Here is a 21,238-nt window from a genome sequence, read left to right on the forward strand (position 1 = left end):
CCAACCGACACCTGCACACTTAGGCCCATTATTGCATACCCATGATTCACCTACCTGACACCCCTCTACAGCACTCATGACTCATACTTACTGTGAGCGCAGCTGGTGTATGAACACACCCCTACACATGGCCCACTCTCCCCATCTCGGGACACATGTCATACGTCTTGTCAATCCATGTGTTATCAGACTTGCACAACCTACTGTTACGTGTACAGCTACATCCTGCTCGCCTCAATGACCATAGGCTGCTCGTATAGTGAATTTTTGGTGTCCCGCAAGGGACCCCTTTATCCATGTCTAAAGTATAGACCTTGCAGATCTCTCCCACTGGTACTTTCCTGCTGGTGGCTTGGAAAGCGGCGGTGTATTTACCTTTGTTGCGTGTCTGTATGTCTCACCAGCCTAGCTGAGCGGTGTGGGGGTAAACGTTTGTTTATTGGACCTCCCAGTAACATATGCCCAGTCTGAACATATGTTACCCGTAATTGCTTGCTGTACAGTAAACTAGTTATGTACATGTGTATATCTACAATGACATATATATATATTTAATTTGTGTATATGTGTATATATCAATAAATGTTGTATGTGTATATATATATATATATATATATATATATATATATATATATATATATATATATTTTTTTTTTTTGTATATGTATGTGTATGTATGCATATGTATATGTATGTATATATATGTATGTATATATATATATATATATATATATATATATATATATATATATATATATATATATGTATATATATATATATATATATATATATATATATATATATATATATATATATATATATATATATATATATATATATATATATATATATATATATATATATATATATATACATCTGTGTGTCCGTTGACCAATACATTTCCTGTAGAAACACACTTACACATGCGTATTGGGTTTTTTCTCTGCTTCAACAGCATACTATTGCCTTAGTCATTATGACACCGACACTTCACTCCGGTTAACTTGTAATCGGTATATAGCACGTTATACAGCAGACAGATATCGCACTTTGTTCAAGTATGGAGTACCGCTGATAAGTGTGTTGTGATAAAGTGTCATTTGACCTATTCCTCGTGTACACAGCCTAGTATACCTGCTACTGTATTTGTGTCTGTGCACATTCATATTATTTATGTCAATAAATGGAGTGCATGTGTTACAGAGAATGTACGTCAACATATTGATGTCTGCATATTGTTGTGTCTTTCGGCTTTTCCCGGTTAGGGGTTGCCACTGCGGAACTCCAGTCTGCTACTGATTGGCTAATAGACTTTTACGTGCATAGTTGCCAGCCGTGATGCACAACCTTCAATGACGGTACGCCCATTCATGCATATCTCCAAGCAGAAGACGCTCTAGCTGAGAATTGCTTCTACGTACTAGCTGACCTACACGGGCCGCTCCATTGGAACCATCACAACCAACCCTGGCACACCTGTATCCATAATGGCATAGCCATAGTTCCTCCATCCCACCTGTGTTGAGTTTCCACAAGTAACATGCATTATCCACATGATATTGCAGCCATGACATACCTTTACACATTGCCCTCTCCAGACCATTAGGGGCCCTACACACATTTTGTACTGCCTCGTGTATTATTTACACATACGTGCCTTTCCTGGTGTTAGGGATTATGGCCATTTGCGGGTTACATATGTAGGTGGTCACAACATGAAATACATTCCGTCTGTGTGTAATGTTGACGTAGCAGTTCAACGATATTATGCCCACTGGTATGACCCTGTCTCTGGTGTGAATAGCGGTGCTCTGCTCACTCATGGGCAGCTTTTTCTGACATACACTGCAAGCACTGTATGATACCTTAGTTGCTCTAGATTCCCTTCACAACCTGTGTGTATGCTTTCTCCTTTCAGTGTTCATTATATATATATATATATATATATATATATATATATATATATATATATATATTTAATTGTTATTTATTTTCATGTATTTCTTTAGTCTATGTCTGTGGATATATATCTATACACACATCTATATAGCTATATATACATATATAAGTTACATCACAACAAAACAACAAACATTTCTTATGCTGGGAGCTGCTTACACACGTGCAGGTGCACTTGCATAGCCTTATTGTGAGTTACATATTATTACTGCCATGTCTTTGTGCTTAGGTGTGCCTTATTCATTACGACAGTTCCACTTTAATTGATGGAATCCGGTTAACGTCCCCATGTGAAACACACATTCACCTTTGCGTGTTTAAATGTTGGCTTTACAGCACAGAGGCATGCATTACACAAGAAAGTGATATGTGCTATAGTTGTACTTGAACCGGGAATGCATTTACGTTAGGTGGATGCTTTAACCACTACACTATTGGTGTTCTGCTTCATTTATATGTATACCCATGGATCATAGCTACCCTAACATATGCCTCACCGCTTCACTTACACAGCAGGCATCCATTCTCCTGCTGGGAAAACCGTGGTACTACACATACGACATTCCCTATTCTCTACTGCTCTGGACCCGTGCTGCATGTCTACTCACTCCAAGGATATTCAGAACTCCAACGCTTATAGTCCTGGCACATACATGTGTTTAATTGTCAGGGTGTTCATGTGCTGGTCCGGGTTTAGGCTTGTCCATCTGGTGACCAGCACTGCCCTGTACCTGTTCAAATGTCAGACGTAGCACATGGACAGAGCTGGTCCCAATTTTAACATTCTACCTGTCTTTACAGACGCAGGGGTTTGTGCACCTCTGACCACATTATTAGGTCGGCACTACATAATATAGGATGGGCGGTGGTTCCACTACATGATACAGGGTGGGGGGGGGTGTTTCTTTTCACATTTGACTATTTCATTCATTCATCTATACGATGAATATTATTCTGGGCATCACTTATAAATTCACTACAGGTATGCAATAGTCCTGTCAACAAATGTGACAGTTGGTTGGTGTACATATGTGTATGGACCTCTGTGATACTCGAGGACTAATTTCAACAGTGACAGGGACAAGGCAATGACAAATCAGAGATAATCATGGACACTTCTACAATATTAGTACTATTAACTTGGAACATGTTGACAGATTTGGAGACATATGTATTACTACTTATTTTCTGCAGTTAAATGCGTCTATTACTCTTAATTCTTGTCATTAGTCATCCTCATTCAACACCTTTCCTCCAAAAGTCCCTGGCTTTGTGAGTGATTCAGAGGCTGGCCAGTTATTGTGCGAATGCTCTGACCATTGATAGGGTTGCCACATTTTCATATGTACAGGATGGGATATATTCTGGAGACACCAGATTGTTTAGGCCAACACATACCCACGGTCAGTGCAGGGTTTAGAACATTCATTATTTTCCTAGCTGAGAGCCTATTCCTTTAGCACTTTAGTTGCTTAGTCTGTTTCTTGTACGAATTACGTATTTTATATCCAGACATGACTGCTTTAGGCAACTGTTACATGCAGTATGGTACATAGTTATTTCCTGCAATCACATGACATTTGCCATTGTATCATTGATGGTCAGGACACACCTAACCAAACAGTGACTGTCCCTCACACAGTGGGTCAGGAGGTACCCTGTTTACGTCAGTGCCTTAATCACCCTATTTCCAAGTGCCACTATGCGAATGTGTACAATATATTCTCTCGATTATTCATGTGGGGAAACGTGCGTCACGGGCAGGTGTTTGATCCTGGGTAGTAAGATTTGCATGACCGTCTAGGGCTGGACAGTCTCGTGCACCACTACTGCACATTCAACTTGTGTCTGGATGTCTACAGGACTGGACATCATGTCCTGATACCCAGTCTGATGTTTACACAGGTTACTTATCCTATGAGGGATATCCAAAAATTGAACAAGACCAATACCGTCCATTCTTTTGGCTTTACGAAAATGTGATGGGGTTTTACATGCAAGGGATACATAGTTTGCAATCCTGACACTGCCTAGGGTGACACTGCCTACTACATATGAGTAGTGGTCACTATGTGTAGATATGGCTGCGCCAAGCTAGTAGGCCGAGTATGGCTGGATTTGGTGGACATTCAGGTATGGGGGCAGGTAGTGTGCTGTGGAGGGGATGATGGGTATTCAATTATGCATCCAGGTGTGTTGCATTTGAATGGGCCGGTTCCATCCAGACCATTCTGTGGGTATGTGCCGGTGACGTTTCTGTACATTTGTATCGCACATTTTAATATTCATATGTTTGTGTGATTGTGTTCTACAGCATGGCCTGTCAGGTTGTATTGCAGATGTGTATACTTGTTCTTTGTGTTTCTTTCTGATTCACCCGCTGCTCCCTCATACACCTCCAGTTCACCTATTCTGCATCCAACACAGTCTTGCCTTTGTGTATTATACCGTTACCCATCCCCCCACACACATATTCCTGACACTCCATCCATCACTTCTTTAGTTGATGGCCCATGACACGGTCAAGGGAACACATTGCATACACTACATATGTCAGGTACCTGTATGGTTGTGTGGACTACCCTGGCATGTTTCACCTTCCACATGCTGTACATCACGCACATAGGTACACACCCATACTTAACTTTCCTGACATGGTTGGTACACCCGGGTAATACCTGTTCAACTCTGACACATCCTGACAAGTACGGCTTGGACCGCATACGGGCGGATTTTGGCCGACTGCTCTGACCATTGGTAGGGTGCCACCTTTTCATATGCCCAGGATGGGATATATTCCGGACACATATCTGATTTTACAGGACAACACATACCCACGGTCAGCACTACGGATGATACTTTTCCTTTCTGCCTACATGTTAGCTTATTGTTGTAGCAGTTTATATGCTCCTTCTGTTTCGTTTTCTTGCTTATTCTATTTCTTGTCACATGTGGTATGCTACATAAGGACATACCTATTGTATGTGACTATTACATGCGTTGTGGGATATAATTCTGTCATACGGTCACTAGATATTTAAATTTATCATGGTTTTGGTATGGACACATCTGCCCAGCTGTGTATTATCCCTCACAATGTGGGACAGCTGGTAACCCTGACCATTGGGTTAGACGTAGCTATTGGCGGCGCGCTAACATGATGCATTTCACTTCCACTTGGTATAACTATCTACACTGCGTTAGAATATGGGCACACGGTTTTCTATGTCATTTGTTTGAGGGATGGAGACTGGATATTCCCTACCGTGCATTTGTGTTTGCTTCTTAATTTTGTGTTCACAAGAACTGTCTTGCATGCTTTGCATAAGTTTCCGTATCCACAGACACTAACAGGTGTGATTACTATTGCAGGTAAATTGTTATATGCAAGCATTTTAGGTTGCACATCGACAGCTGACATTTCCACGCCTCCGTTCGGCACTTCGACACGCCCTATGCACTCGTGCTTGTTTCCTATGCATGTGGCTGTGGCGACAGTGTGCCTTCATTAATATGCATTTGGCGCTACTGCATCATCTACACGCCACACGGTCAGTGCAAGCCTAATGCCGGCCTTGCGCCAAGCTTCATGAATCCCGGGGAATGTCCCGAGTCCCCCCTCAACCTAACAATCCAAGTAGATGCTAGGTCTTCAGTCTTATTAACTATATCACCTAACCTGGAATTCTCAGATATACTACCGATAACCAAAAACTTGAACACATGGGTGTCATCTGTGTTCATAACATGTCTAGCCAGTACATTAACCATATTGTGTTTAATTATATTGTAAACATGTTCTCTTATATGTTCTTTGAATGCTCTGTTGGTCTTCCCTATAAAGAATCCCATACATTTTGCACAATAAGCAAGACAGACCACATGTTTAGTGAAACATGTGGTATGTACTTTACAAATGTACATTTTTCTCTGGTCAGGATGATAAAATTCAGCACTGGTGTCGATATAAGAACAAAAACTGCACCGCCCATGTGGCCTGGTGCCATATTCACTGTCTTCAGCAGGGTTACATAGTCTATTTTTAAGGACTATTCCTAAACTGACACCTAGGTTCATCATCTATAAATATTGCTACATCGGGATCAGTAACTAAAGCTCTCCAATGCTTCTTAATGATGTCTCCATACCAAGAGACGTCTGTAGTATAGCTCAAAAGTTTCATGCCACCATCCTGTCTATCTTTCACTGTACCAACTTTCCCTCTCCCATCCAAAAAATAGGGTTTGGCATAACTATGCCTCATTCCTACTACATCATTGACATTCATAAGAATGTGTTGCTCATCATATCCTGCCCCTTATGCTAATTTGACCATATATCTCATTTCCTCTCTGCTTTTACTGGCGGATGTGAGTAAACACAAAATTATCATTTTGTGAAATCACTCCCTTTTCAACCCTTTAAATTTATTGGCCATCCTACTGTATTCCATAGTACCAGAATACAAAAGTGACCACCCCCTTTCAATCTATCTTGCTGTTTTAAAAACAGTGACTCTCCACTAAAACAACCTTTTAGACAGGTAAAACTTAAGTTACCTACTTTCACATCTAACTCCTCTAGTGCACACTGCAGTGTTTAGGATAAACCATTTTTTTCATCTTACCTTTAAGCATCTGTTGCAAGACCACCAGTTATTGGAGAGCCCACATTTTGACTCTCAGTAGTCATCTTGGGATGAGTGCTTCTGTTTTCTCCTGGTGAGAGAAGGAGTGCAGTTACATTATTTTCTGGAGACTGATTATCACCAGAAAGCTTAATGACTGCTTTATAGGTGACAGCTTGGAGTCTGGACTTATATTTTGTTCCTGGTGAGAGTAGGAGCAGAGTGCATTGATTCCTGACTCTTTCTGGTTGGAGAGTGAGTGTCTGTGCTTAATGTACCTGATTGGTCTGGTTGCTATTCAAGGCATCTACCAGAAAAAGGCTACACACCTGCAGATACTTGCATTATCTGGAGCAAGACAGTGGATCACCAAACAGGCTGTGGCCTGCTTCTCTTCTTGGGATTGGTGCTAACATGTTGCTTCTTCCTGGAGAGAGAAGAAGCAAAGGACTATTTTATCCCAACAGAGTGAAGCTGTGCTGAGACCAGCATTAGTATATGCCAGGCAGTAGCCATTTATGCAACTCCTGTTTCATCATTCTTGACAAGCTAATTCTTTATTTTTCAGTAAGTACTGCTTGATTTCTTTCTAACTTCAGACTATCTGCCTAAATACTTCATCCTTAAATTTTCAGAGATTACGTATTAGTTTCCCCTCATGTGCTTGGCAGTGCTCTGTACAGACTCAGGCAGCTTGAGTGACATTTTCCTCTAAAAGGACTATATAAAAAAACAGCTCCAGTGCTTAATGATAATTACCATCCCTCCTGGCATGTCTAAAGGTTAGTTCCTTGTGTTTTCTCCTACTAACCTGGTAAACTTGGGAATTCTGAGGCAGTGTAGCAACTGCCTCATGTACACAGACAACCCTCTCCTCTTACCTCCCAAAACTCAGATTTGTGAGAGTTGCACTTATATATCCAAACTGGAAGCCATGCACTCTCAAGCCAAGACTGGAATAGTTGGTCAAGAGGAAAAGGTCAACACCTGCACCACACCACATGCAACACATAGCCTTCCAGAAAACCCACAGTTACAGCCCTCACATAAAAATACAAACCACACACCCACCTTCACGGAGGCTCTCAACAGAAATCTACCCAAACAGCAGAGACCTCCAACAAGGCAGAAAGGCACTCCACCGCCACAACACAGCACAAACCACAAGACACATAACTTACCTACACAGTGTGCCCCTCAACCTAAGTTCCTAAGGCAAAACAGCTTGCCCAATACACTAATCATAGGTGACTCAATAGTGAGGCACACTGATGCCCCACTCAATAGGTTGAATAAGGAGAAGGTAAGAGTCAGCTGACTATAAGGTGCCAGAATCCGACACATAACACATGCACTCAGGTCACTCCACAACAAGTAGAAGTATGACTCTGTCACTGTCCATGTGGCTGTGAATGACCTGAGACACACTTCCCCGGACTACATGAAAAGAGATATGGAGGAGCTCTCGGATTATGTGGCCCAGGCAGGTATGACCCTAACCCTGAGCAGCATCCTACCATAACCCAGAATGATACCGCAGTGCAAGCAGAAAATGATTGACTTCAACAATTGGCTAAGTTTCTGGTGTCATTCTAAGGGGATCCAGTATCTATCTGCTTGGGATGTCATGATTGACAGACCTCGATGCTTTGCCAGAGATAGCCTGCATCTGTCACCCGTGGGTTTCCGGATACTGGCTAAGGCTCTTGCCATCCCTGTAGTGTCTTTTTTAGGCAATGTTCCAAAGACCAAATTACCACCATAACAGCTATAAATAAATGCAGTCTGAGGGTCATGCTGCTCAAAGCTAGAAGTCTAAATCTCAAGATGCACTTGCTCGAAGCATTCCACAAAATGGAGAACATCGACATTTGTGCTGTAACGTAGACCTGGTTTAAAGCAGCAGAAAGCACCCATGTGCTACCAGACTTTAACTCATTCCACACCTTTTGGTCCCAGAACATGGACCGAAGCTCCAAAGGTGTTGGTCTCTCCATATTCATAAAGGATATGCACACCTCCAGGCTAGTAGCCCAGCATAACCCATCTGAGATACTTCAGGTACAACTAACACTGGGTAAGACAGCGATTCAGGTCGTAGACTGCTATAGGTCCCCAACCATGTCCTAGGACTCTCACTGCACATTCCTAAGCACCCTGGAAACTATTAGGGTCCATTACAAAACTCTCATACTAGGTGAATTCAATTACCCCTCCATCAACTGGGAAAACTACTCATGCACCAATACATTGGCCCAATGCTTCCTGGAATTCATCAATTCCAATGCCTTGTACCAGCTCATTCTTATCCCACTAGAGGAAGCATCACCCTTGACCTGGTTATTACTAACATGGGTAACCGTTGCTCTACACCAATAGTCAGTGGTTATATCCAACCACAAACTAATCACCATGGAAATCCACATCTCACCCATACCCCCAGCAAAGGTAACCACCATGAAAATCTTCTCCAAAACTGACTTTGGACTCCTAAAAACAGAGGTGTCAAATTTCATGGCACCCGTGTCAATGGAAAATAGATGCATGACTGCCGAATCATACACCAATGCACTGTACAAACACATAAATAAATGCATGGAAGTAGCCATACCCAACAGAACCAAGATGCTCTCCTCCAAAAAGGAAGTCAATCTGGTGATCCCCTGCCATGAATAAACTCTACAATAGAACAAAGAAACTGTTTCAGCAAAAGATGAAGTCCCAAGACTGGGAAAACTCCCTTATTAGCCTCAACAAAAAGTTGAGATCCCTCATCAAAACCTCTAATGTCAGCTATGAAAGCAGAATTGTGACAGACACTAAAAACAACCACAAAGCCTTCTATAGTTACATCATGAATCTCCATGGCAATTCCCAGGTTTGCTCTGAGTTACTGCACAATGGTACCTCCTATACTGAGCCAACAGATATTGCCAACATACTGGCCGACAGATTCAGTGCCAACTTTAGCCCTCTCTCTCCCCTGCTAAAGGACCAAATACAATGCTGGAGAAATGCCAGGCACCCAGCATTACTGCAGCATAGGTTAAAGCTGCATTGTCCAAGGCCAAGAATACAGCATCTATGGGACCCAACAATATCTATGGATGTGTTCTACATGAACTACAAAGTGAACTGGCACCACATCTGTGTGCACTGTTCAATCACAGCCTCACCTCAGGCTTTGTCACTACCAAATGGCACACTGCTAGTCATCCCTTTCCATTAAGGGGGAGCGACTACAGACCCTGGGACTTATCACCCCATTAGCCTGACAAGTCTGATAGGTAAGGCTATGGAGCACATCATCATGGACCTAATTAACAAGGATATAGGGAATCTCCAAATTCTGGATTCCACTCAGTTTGGTTTTGTGAAAGGTAGATCATGCCTGCTCAACCTGATTGACTTTTTTGAGTCAGTCACCAGAGCTGTTGATAAAGGCAAGGCAGTTCATACAGCCTACCTTGATCTGGCCAAGGCCTTTGATACCATTCCCCACTCAGGAATTATTGATAAACTCACCAAACTAGGCATCAACCCCTATATCACTAGGTGGGTTGCAAATTGGCTCACAGATAGAACCCATAGTGTGAAAGTAGTGGACTCCAAGTCAGACTGCTGACCACTGGGTCTCCTGTTTGGTGTCTACTTTTCAGTAGCCCAGGCCAACATGGAAGGACTCTGGCTAACCAAGTTCTCAGATGACTGCTAGCTGGGAGCCATTATTAACTCCCCAAGTGATGTAGACATCCTATAGAAAGGCCTCACTGAGACCAACGACTGGTGTCAAAACCATGGCCTTAAGCTTAATGCCAAAAAAATGTGTTGTCATACCCTTTGTGAAAAACTCAGTTCCCACTAATTACCACATTGATGGGAGCCCACTGAACACTGAAGGCGTTATAAGAGATCAGGGACACAGGTTGACAGCAACCTCTCCTTCAACCACCACATTGCCACTGTGGTCAGAAAGTCCTTCTATGTGGCACACCTCATTACCAAGGGTTTTGCATCCAGGAAGAAAGAGGTCATCATCTCTCTCTCTATTCTTCCCTCATTAGGCCAGTCATCGAGTATAATGCCCCATTTGGCATGTACCTCACTAGACACATGCAACAGCTGGAAAGGCCACAAAAGTACCTCACAAAGAGCATCCTAGGCCTTAAACACACGTCCTACATGGACAGACTCAAAACACTCCAGCTATTCTCTGTCTCATATCGTCTACTAAGAGATGATCTCTGCTTGACACAAAGCCATGTCTGATCCAGCTCTGTTAGAAATGCTACATCTAAAGAAATCCCAATCCCTCCACACCACAAGCTCTAGACACCTCAACCTCATTACCATAATCAACAGAACATGCTGGAGGGACAGGTTCATAACCCAGAGACTACCCGTGCTCTGGAATAGACTTCCCATACATGTCAAGCAGACCACTTCACTGACCCTCTTCAAGAGAAATCTTGATGAGTGGATGGGAAATAGAAGGTTCACCTTGGGGATCACTCCATTGGCTCTACTTGATAGAGGCACTGGGAACTAACGTCGGGTGGCATGATGGGCTAGGCTTGTAAAGGCTCCAGGGCCATTAGCCTAGTACACACCTATGCACCTATGACCCTACAAAATAGGACAAATATTTAATAGAATTATACTATATAAAGATTTCATAGGTTTCCTGTACATGTTTACTACTGCATGTATATATTTTATTTATTCTTTTAACTACCTCTTAGTTGTAATTGGCATGCAATTATGTACTTTTAAAAATAGCTGTTGGTGGTTTAGTTCTGTTTGTTTTGATGATGATTCGGTTAACTTTTGCGACAAAAGTACTAAATAATAAAATGGTTAGTCATGACTCAGTCATGGTCTCTTTCTGAGAACCTTTTTTAATCGGCTTCTGGCCTCAAAAGACAAAGGAACAACTGCACCTTGAATGCTAATGAAAACAATCATTTTATGTACGTTTTTTCTCAACTTGTAAAGAAATATAAAGATCGTGTTTAAACAGAAATGCAATTTCTTTTCCACATTAAAATTAATACAGTGCTATATATTTATGCTTCAGATAGCTGAAGAAAACTGAAATTTACACTTTTATTTTCAAATGACTATATATAGCTCTTACACTTTATAAATTTCAAAAGGCCATTCTGACCCGAATTTCATCATAACGTTAGATGGCAATATTTCTCTACTGCTTCAAGATATTCTTATGAAAATGTTAGAAAAGACACCATATATAATTCTGCTTTTACTCCATTTTGTATTACCTAATAGCTTTTAAGAAAAGCAGCAGAATCTCAAATATGTGTATGTGTGTCAGAAAAAATAAGATTGTCTAGCTGTTAACACAATGGAGGGCACAATGAAACATACCAGGATGTCAATATCCCATCAGACGTTAAGAGGGCTTTCTCCCTAGACTACTCCACTAATCTAGACATGCAATGTCATGAGTCTGGGTCGTGCATTTAACACCTACATGCCTTAATCACTGTAGATGACAGTGCATTCACCCATATGGCTGTTGTGCTTGGGTTAGACCTCCTTTCAGTCTTTACAATGCTGTCTCAAGCTGATGAAGCCTCTAGATCACCTCCACACATGTGACCCATAACATATGATTCTCTTATCAAGCCTATGTCAGCTTTTCATAGTAGGCAGTACACATCTTGGGTTAAGCTGTAAGCAACTCCATGGAGATTCTGTCCTGTGAACCCCAATATTGGTGCATTTGCAACCATATCAACATGACACTTCCTGCAGTATGTATAATGCAAAACACAGGTCTTATCTTTTGCAGGAATTAAGTCATGTTAGGCTGACTGTATGGATTAGAGTATAGGAACTATATATACAGTGATTAATGCTGTAATATTCAGATAACATCTCCAGAACCTCCATATGTAAATAAAATAACACGTACCTGATAAAAATCTACTGAAATCAATATGATCATTCTCCTTTTGTAATAAAATCGCTGTGGTATATTTAGTTTTTAATGCTCTCTCTCATCCTGCATTGCCTGAACCTTATAGGTTAGTATTAGGCTAACTGCTGGGCCATTTTAAGCCTAACCAATTACCCCATGTGAGAATCAAACCCTGCATCTTGTGCCTACAAGGTAAATACCTTAACCATTATGCCATCCTCCCTCCCACAGACTTACAGTGCATATGATACATGTGATTCATGTCATATGATCGAACGATTAAAACATTGAACCTCACTTCAGCAAGACAAGAGCATCAAATGTTACAATCATTAAAAGCAATAGCTGGCCAACAGCTGTGCTTAAATTGGAAAGAATATATGCATTTACTCCCATCATGTTATACATACAAAAAGTAACGAGTAAGATGCTAAAGCCGCAGCTGTTGGCCAATTATTGCTATTCAATATGATGAGATTCGCTGTCGGCTTTTGATGATTAAGACACATGATGCTTTCATCCCGCTGAAGAGAGATTTGATGTTTTAATCATTCAATCATATGACATGAATCCAATACATGTATAGAAAATCTAGAATTTTTTTCCATCCCATATGATCGAGTGCTAGCAGACTCAGAAGGAAGCTTTATGATTTTACAGAATATTTGGCAGGATTTACTCAGTTCAAGGACTTATATGGAGTTTTTGCTTTTTAACTATTTAATGTCTTCTCTAGTAACTTTATTCATTTCTGGGTCCTAATTTAAGAAATTATTAGATTTTTGTGCTAGCATAACAGATCTGCTTATTATCTGCAATCAACATGAGCCACTCCAAGACTTCTTCCAAAGAAAGTTTTGTGAAGAAAGAATTTCAAACTAACATTCAAGAAATTTTACTAAAACTGGACAAATTAGACTCTAAAACAAAATCCACTAGAGAGTGTTGCAACAAACAAATGAATCATCTTAAAGACATTGTAAAGTAACAGAATATAAAAATTAATGGAATGAAAGATGCGCTTATATGATATTGATGGAAGGCTTAAGGAAGAAGAGTCTCAGACTGAATTTCTTTTAAAAGAAAATAGTTACTGGAGAAGGTGGATGGTTTAGAAAACAGCTGCAGAGAGTACCTCAGCAGTTCAAGGTTTCAGTACCTTCCAGACCTTTAGACCAGCAGTTGCACAGACACGGACTAAAGGTGGAGGTGTCTCAATATACATCAGTAACAAGCACACCTTTAGGTTGATTACACAGGATGATGAGCAGGTGTTTTTCCACATGTAGGTCACCATAGATAAAATCCTGTACAATATCCTAACAACCTATAGGTCACCCTCTACATAAGATAAAACTCATACCCCCAGATTCTCAAAAGCTTGCACAGTGTGCATGATTAGTGTAAGAGGTAATGTTGGCAATATGGTGGCTCAGCGATCCACATACGTGCTCGTGTGACGTACGCAAGTGCTCTTGCACTAGTGCTGCACATTCCCAGTCCCTGTATGCAAATTACCCCATTTGCAGGTGAAAACCATGCAAATGAGGTAAATCTGCTTTCCAGGAAGCTGGAATCAGGGCGTGCAGGACTAGCGTAATTTGCAGAAATGTACATAGTTAGTAACCGAGTATGGTTCTGCAAAATCCAAAATGGAGATATAACAGCTCCAAATAAAGGCTGCATATCATTGAGGAAGCATGCCAATGGCCAAGTATAAAACCATTCATATTGCAAACAATGCAAAATGTACAAAATACATGTTTTATTATATGTCCACTGATCACGGCTGTTTAAGCATAGGGCAGTGGCGCGCAAACAGGATCGGTGGGAAAATAAAAAAATAAACCTAAAAAAATATTCTAACTAAAATCAGTATTCTGTCATGCAAGTCAATGGCATGCAAAAGACAACCTGGCCAGTGAATAGTGGTTGCTAAGGGGGGAGGCACAGTGTGACACATGTAACTATGCATTAGCAGGCAATCCTATGCAAATGAGGGGAAGGATAGTGAATCCCAGTTTTCCCCAGCATGTGACGCAGGTCCCAACAGTGTAAGAGCATGAACAGCTGAGTGCAAGACTAGGCAGTAGGTGACATCATGGGTGGGTGTGTCAGGCATACTTGTAAGCAGATTGGAACGCTGTGGCTCAGGTATGCTCCAAGCTTAGCACAGCTAAGCTAGCGGAGGTGTCTAAACCTGCCTAGCACTCTTTACAAAGTGCAAGCGGGTGTGCGCACCAGGTTTTACAGGGAAAAAAAAAGAAGTTAAACCAGAAAACAGCAGCAGTGTACACATCCGAGTACTCTGTTTGTGTGGCGTGACTATGGGACCAAACAGAAGGGCAATAGAAAGAGAAATCAGCAGTAGGAAGGTAATGAAGTAGAACTAGCATATCTGGCAGGTGAAATGTATCAGAAGCAGCCAATTACACAGGTAACAGCCCAGCTCAGTCCAGAACACTACTATAAACTAAGCAAAGATCTTCCCCACTGATTCTTCCCACACTCTACACCACCGGTGTATACAAGCGGGGAAATTTTAACAAACAAACCTACAAAATGAGAAGGGCTGCAACAGGCAACATAGAACAACATGCACAAGAGGCTGAGGGTGGTGAGGATGTGCTTGCTGCTGAACAACCCACAGTGAGGAGACGGAGAAGAGTGTACAGACCCAGGATAACCTACTAGGGACTACATGAGCTGGAGATAGTAGAGCACTATAGGGTTGACAGAGACCTCCTACAGCAAGTAGTTGAGCTGTGCCAGCCACACCTGACACACCAAACTGACCGAGGGGAACTCATCCCAGTGGATATCAAGGTATACGTAGGCCTAGGTATACTAGCCACAGGTACCTCCCAAAGCACAACTGGGGATAACATGGGGATCTCACAGGCATCAGCATCCAGAGTATTCCACCAGTTCCTGGATGCCATGTCATCACATGCCAGTGAGCATGTATATTTCCTCAACACCCGTGAGGTGTTGACCAGAAATATATGTATCTTCCGCCAAATAGTAGAATACCCTGGGGTACTGGGTGTATAGACTGCACATACATATGCATCAAAGCACCACCCAATGAACAGGGTAGGGCCTACATCAACCGCAGAGGCATCCCCTACATTAACTGCCAGGTTGTATGTGATGCCCAAGGCATTATAATGAATGTGTGTGCTGGCAGTCCTAAAAGCTATGACTAATCCCACATATGGCATCTGACGCAGCTGTACCAGAGATTTTCCAATGGAGACATTCCCTACTGTCACCTAGTCGGGGATGCTGGGTACACACTGGAGCCGTGGGTGATGACACCCATCAGAAATGCACACACACCTGAACAAGAACAGGCCAGACATATAATAGAGCGTGTGTTTGAGATGCTCAGGTCATGGTTCCGGGGTCTGGACACATCCAGTGGAGCCTTGCAGTATTCACCAGCTACATGTACCCAAATTGTTATGGTATGTGCTATGCTACACAATATGATCCTGCGGAAACAGCTGTAGCAGGAATAGCATGGGGCAAGGCCACACAGCCCCCCAACAATACTACTCTGATTTCAAAACACGAACCGTTGAAAGACAAATAAGGCTCCAGGAAGACATGCGTAATACCACAAAATGTATTAATTGTCAACGTTAAATGTAAACCTTCACAAGGTTTATAAAATCAAATGTTTTTCATCCACAACACCAAGTTTGTCTGAGGAAGTCTACATACTTGGTGTTGTGGACGAAAACTTTTCAGTTTATAAACCTTGTGAAGGTTTACATTTAACATTGACAATTGATACATTTTGTGGTTCTACGCAAGTCTTCCTGGAGCCCCCCAACAATGCCAAGGCCTGCACAGGCACAGAGTGACCCGGAGGGGGAAGAACATGAGCCTGCACCAATAGGCAGAAGTAGGCATGTCCAGAATGCCCTGGCCTTGGCAAAGAGGCAACACATAGCACATGCACTGACACAGTAGGGTCCCAGGGAATGACACCTCTCTCCAACTCGCACATACAGTAAAATGGATGTAAAACATGACACCACCTGTGCTCAGCCATGTATAGGGAGTGTACTATGTGCATCTGACATAGGCAGCCCTCCAGCACCATCCGCAAGTCTGGCACACCCACAAGGTAAGTCAATCAACCTACCATTTGCCATATGGAGTAGAATGTATTGTCACCTATAGCTATGGTATGGATGTGAGCATACAAGGGAATTGGGTGGCTGAATGTTACAGCAGCAGACAGCAGACACCCATAGTGGCATCCTGACATGTGTATCACATACTAGAGTCACCATAGTAGCCAGTACTGCACGGGGTGACAAAAACCACTGCAGGAAATGTGCTGAGTGAAATGTGTGTCCATATGACCCACACATGCCAGTCAGGATGGTTCAAATACCCAACAACAGTTGCAGCCAGCAGGACAGGTGAACACAAACCCAAACAGGGCCTGTGCCATGGCCCTAGAATGATGGCTATGGTTAATCCCACCCCCAACCCTACACAGACAGACCACAGCAGGGCAAGCAGTGGCATGTCAGTTCTGAAGGGTAGGACATCAGACAATAATATGTAGGGCAACCAAAGCCACAATCTGTAGTATACTGGTGTGCCTCTAGACAGCATGATAGTTAGCAATACAGAATGAAATGGAATACATGACATACTAGTACAGTCATAGCAAATGTGTACAAGTGTCACTTGTGCCCCCTCATCCTACATAGCAATGTAATAGCAGTCAGGTGTGCCCCCCCCACTCCCATGTAGACATGTAGAAACAGTCTGGTGTGCCCTACCCCCAATCCAGCGTAGAAATGTATTAACAGTCAGGTGTGCCCCCCAATCCTTTCTAGACATGTAGAAACAGTCAGGTGCCCCCCCACAATCCTATGTAGAAATGTAATAACAGTCAGGTGTGCCCCCCAGTTGTATGTAGACATGTAGAAACAGACAGGTGTGCCCCTACCCCCAATCCTGTGTAGACATGTAGAAACAGTCAGGTGCCCCGCCCCCACAATCCTAGGTAGAAATATAGTAACAGTCAGGTGTGCATCCCCCCCCCATTCATATGTAGACATGTAGACAGACAGGTGTGCCACTTCCCCAATCCAGTGTAGAAATGTAGTATCAGTCAGGTGTGCCCCCCCCAATCCTGTGTAGAAATGTAGTAACATGCATGAGTAGGTATAATACGAGTGGAGCAGAGATGCCCAGAGGTGGCCAAGGTAGCAGGATAGGTTGTAGCATTTGCACAATATGCAGGTCTGTGTGAGTTAGTATGGTGTGTGTTTCATATTGTATGAGAGTGGTCAGTGTGTATGCATGTCGAGGTAAGACCTGGTGACCATTGCTCACTACTGCTGATGACAGGGACAAGCCCTCACAACTGCAGCGCCAAGGACAATCCCCACCAGTATAACACTTGCTAGTAGTAAGTCATTGTAAATGTATGGTGGTACTATGTGTCACCATCTGAAAGACTGACATGGCATGGCTGTTGGGCTAGATATACAAGTAGTACACAGGGGAAAGTACCCCAGACATACAGTATATATTGTATCATTGTGAAATGGAGACACCCTTGGAATTGTACATACAGGCATGCATCACAGCAACTGGTCCTGTAGAAGGGGATACCGATGATGTCTGCCCGAACACCTGCAGATCACAAAGGAGGTAGGACTGATGTATTGGGAATTAGCTGATGTACCTGCACATGCCTGCATACCTGGAATGCCCCATGCATATCTGTGTGTCAGATGCAAGTAGTGCCCATAGCACACATGCACCCAGCTCAAGCAAACACCACCCACAGGTACCTCTCTGACCATATCCCTGCTATGGAGAATGGGTACAGTATGACCCCACCTGTATATGGCAATAGCAGAAAACTGTAGAATGCAGTGCAGGTGTCCCATGCAGGTATGTCCCTAGCTGTACGTAGCACCCTGCCAGCATCCACACCACCTGATCAAGACTGATAGAAGATATTTGCATGAACACCTATCACACCTACCCTGTCACCCCAGGGGAATATACTGTATGGTGGTCTGCGACTGTAGGCCTGACAGAATGCAACGGCCTACCACATGAGGCCCACAGCAGCACCTAATGCCACACATGCCTCTGCCAAAGACCTGTGTCTCACACGTACTCCCAATGCATATTAAGTCATGGACACCCAAATAACAACATAACACACTTCACATAAGCCATATGCAAGGCCATGTGGGCAAACCACAGTAACATGTCCACCATGTCCTACTGCATGAACTGTGGACCAACACTAACACACACCTGTGATGGGGTGATACCCTTAGGGAAAGTATCAGAGAATGTATACATAATGTATGGAAAAGGTTAGAATAACAGAGGGGGGTGGGAGCATGGGCAGCATGGAATGTGCATGGTCTGATTCCAAGCTGTGTGCCCACACTATCCCTGGCTGCAAACACATAAATGGTTGGCTACACACCTGACAGTACACCACAATAGGGTTAATGTCCTGACCCATGGCCCCTGCCTCTGGGCAACCTGTGCAAATCTGTACAGCTGTGAGACATTGCCACAGCAAGATAAGCCCATACTGTCATGTCAATGGTTGAACAATTGTGGGATCCCCTGCCATCACTCTACCAAGGTGCTGAACCGGATACACAGACTCAGCAGCAAGTGTCTGCAGCTCCCCCTCCAGAATGGCATAACTTACCATGAATACATAGGTGTCTGCCCACAATACCGGACACAGCTGCAGTCACCCTTGCCCCCAAGACAGCACTGTGAGCAAGAATGTCCACCTGGCAGTACATGAAGACAGAAAACATCACTGTGTATAACAGTACACATGTCTGAATATCTCTGATAACAGCAATACCATGCAGCTGAAGCAGCACAGACACAATCACCTACAGTACACACTATCCCCTGCACAGTTTGTCCCCATATTGCCAAATGATCAATGGATACACTGCAGAAACACTTTGCTACCTGTAGGTGTACAACACAAAGGTCTGCACTGGAGTACAAACTACCTGGAATTGATCCACACATTCTATACAGAAGGGCATACTGGACATGCTCACATACATAATCAAAGGAAGCCCATGTCTGCAAACAACAGTGGACCAGACATATCTGGCAGTTTCAGATGTTAGTGCAGACACTCCTCAGTATGCACCACTCATGCTTTGCACACACAGTGGATAGGAATACAGGCATATATCCAAGGACAATACACTATAATAAGCCAAACATACATGTACATAGATGTGTGGAAGAGAGTGACTGTGACAAGAAGGCAGCCATTATGAGGCTTGTCCCACCCAGCACACAGCCAAATGACTACAACCACATGATGCTTAGATGTCACTCACTGTCGACATTAGCCATCGGTATCTGTCAGCATTACAGACTATGTGGTGCAAGTGCTAGCTCTGCAACATGACTGTACAAGGAAAAAGTCATCTAGCAGCTGTATACACGCACCTGTGAAATATAACCCTGCGTGTGCCTGCATGTGGTGTGTTAACCTCTAGATGAATGAGTTATGGCTCATGCACACACACTGCTATCCCCATAGCCCTACTATGACAAACCCGCTGAGGTCATCCACTTTGGAATACACCCTTGGGAAAAGAGTAGCCCAGCAATCTCCGTAGCAAGTCCCATAACTGCATACTGCTGTAATGTGATGTAGTAGCTCGGTAGGTGTTCTATCCCCAGACATGGCAACTGTGTGTGTCTTAATGTGCATGTCTGTCTGTGTAGAGAACAATGCCTTTTAGGGAAGCCACACTCCTTACAATTCCCATACTCGACTTTGGCAAGGCTGCTGATGTCAGCCACCTAGAAATACACCTCTGGAAAGATTGTAGCCCATTAATCTTCATAGCTCATCACGTAACTGCGTACTGCTGTAGTGTGATAAAGTAGCTAGGTAGGTGTTCTAACCCCAGACATGGCAACTGTGTGTGTTAGTGTGTGTGTCTATCTGTCTCTGTGTAGAGAGCAATGCTTTTTAGTGTAACCACGCCCCTTACAATTCCCATACTCGACTTTGGCAAGGCCACACACACACACACATATAGGCAAGGCTGCTGATGTCACTCACCTAGAAATACACCTCTGGGAAGGTTGTAGCCCAGTAATCTCCATAGCACTTCCCATAGCTGTGTACTACTGTAGTGTGATAAAGTATATAGGTAGGTGTTCTAACCCCAGATGTGGCCACTGTGTGTGTGTGCATATCTGTCTATATCTGTCTGTGTAGAAATCAATGCTTTTTAGGGTAGCCACACTCCTTACAATTCCCATACTCAACTTTGGCAAGGCTGCTGATGTCTCCCACCTAGAAATACACCTCTGGGAAGGTTGTAGCCCAGTAATCACCATAGCATGTCCCATAACTGCTTACTGCTGTAGAGTGATAAAGTAGCTAGGTAGGTATTCTAACCCCAGACGTAGCATCTGTGTGTGTCTTAGTGTGCATGTCTGTCTGTCTCTGACTATGTAGAGAGCAATTCTTTTTAGGGTAGCCACACTCCTTACAATTCCTATACTCGACTTTGGCAAGGCTGCTGATGTCACCCACCTAGAAATACACCTCTGGGAAGATAGTAGCCCAGTAATCTCTGTAGTGCATCCTGTAACTGCATGCCACTGGATTGTGATTTAGAACTGTGGCAGGGTTCCATCCT

The sequence above is a fragment of the Protopterus annectens genome, chromosome 1.part1 (genome assembly GCF_019279795.1).
Source record: "Protopterus annectens isolate FY-2018-M chromosome 1.part1, PAN1.0, whole genome shotgun sequence".
NCBI lineage: Eukaryota > Metazoa > Chordata > Ceratodontiformes > Protopteridae > Protopterus > Protopterus annectens.